Genomic DNA, 1823 nt, shown 5'->3' on the forward strand with positions numbered 1-1823 from the left:
TTGATATTATAACAATTGTAAACTTTTGCTTGTGTTTGATTTCATGAAAACAAATGTGTATAAGTATGTATATTGATATGTTTGCAATGCTTTGCATGTTTGTATTTTGTTATCTACTTACATTTTGAATAAAAATGAAACTGGAATTAGAAGCATTAGTTGTATATGAGAAATTGTCAATAGTTATGCAACGATTGAGTGAAACAAAATTTAAGCATCATGAAGACTTTCGTCTTTTTAAATGCTTCAAACTGGAATGTTCACTTCACTTTCACGAGAAAGCCATTTTTAAATTTCATCTCATGTTTTTAAAATCTTCAAACATAAGTAAAAACTCATGTTTCCTTTGCATTATAATTTCAAGCTCTTATAATCTTCACTTCCCAACTCATTTGCACCAAGTACGGTGGCCGAGTGGTTAAGGCGTTGGACTTAAGTTCCAATGGACGAATGTCCGCGTGGGTTCGAACCCCACCCGTACTAATATTTTTGCATTGGAGTTCCATTTTAGGCAATTGTCCATTCGATTAAGCGTAACTGCAAAGTTTTGTAAGGAATACATGATAATAAATAAATAATACCCATAATGAAGAATATGAGCTTTTATATCATACGCTTAAACTTTTATAATGCGCAAGTGTTTATCCAGTGAAATAAGTTTATGATGGTCATTGTTCAAAGTAAAACGAATCAGTGTTTTCATTGCATTATAATTTCAAGCTCTTATTACTCGAGTTTCATTCATCAATTGTTTAATCCATTTATTCAGTTGATATCAAACATGTCAGACACAACTTTAAGCTTAATTAGCAATTTGGCAGATCGTATGGAACACAGTGAAACTCAGGTGCTGTACATGAAGACGATCGTAGTAAATAACAGCAAACACATATCTAGCGTCTTGAGAAAACTTTTGCCATTAATTCGTAAAAGTGTAAAATCACTTCATAAGATAGTTTCTTCAGAAAAACCTTCTAGCAAGATGAGCGAGCAAGACAAAAGAAATAGAGAAGTTTTACCTAGTGATGAAACGATTATCGAGTACAATGGATAAATCGTCGCTGACAATGCTATGTCGGCGACAATCGATAGTGGTTGTCTAAAATCGATGTCGCTAATGTTACTTCCGGTAACTACGTATTTTTTTTGTTTTGTGGTAAAAGTCGAGTAAATGTAATTTTTTCTGTCAGGTAAATTCTCGTTGAGTTCATTTAAGCAAGAGATGTCACTTTCTTACAAAAATGCGGTGAATGTAAACACTTTTGCTTAAAAACTTACAACCTCTCCCCAAATTAAAAATTAATCTTAATTGTTTATATATTTCATAAAACATTTTTCAATTAGCTGTCTCTGTGATATAGTGGGTCCGGTCTTTCCTGTAAATACCGGGGATTCCGGCTCGATGCATTCTGTTTTTGAAACCGTTTTTGGTTTGGTTTGTAATTAACTAATTTATCTTTTTGTTGAAAGTTTTATGAAATTAAGATGTTCTAATGAAATGATAAATTTTACAGGTTCACAAAAATTTAATATGCATTTACATGGATAAAATATTAAGATAACTTACATGCTCCCGTGTGCATCATTTTGCAGTATAATGTGCAATTATTAAGTATGTGTTGTGTTGTAATGTGTTTTTTATCGTTTAGTTGTTAAAAGACAGAAAGGGGTTATGGAAATTTACTTTCTGTTGCAAAAAGCATGTCTATAGCATCACACGCACTGAATCCAGGTTTAACCATTTAAATGCTCGTGATACTATGTATAAATAATGTATTCCTTACTGATATTATGAACTTTCGATTATTGTCCGATAGTAAATC

At 31.9% G+C, this 1823-nt stretch overlaps 1 non-coding gene across 1 annotated transcript; it reads left to right on the top strand.

Moving 5' to 3' along the window:
* The first annotated feature begins 400 nt into the window (after positions 1 to 400).
* Trnal-uaa (transfer RNA leucine (anticodon UAA)) lies at positions 401 to 483 on the top strand. Its single transcript has one exon. It is a non-coding gene; the product is annotated as a tRNA-Leu (tRNA).
* The last annotated feature ends 1340 nt before the right edge of the window (positions 484 to 1823 follow it).

This window comes from Mya arenaria, chromosome 1 (assembly GCF_026914265.1).
Source record: "Mya arenaria isolate MELC-2E11 chromosome 1, ASM2691426v1".
NCBI lineage: Eukaryota > Metazoa > Mollusca > Bivalvia > Myida > Myidae > Mya > Mya arenaria.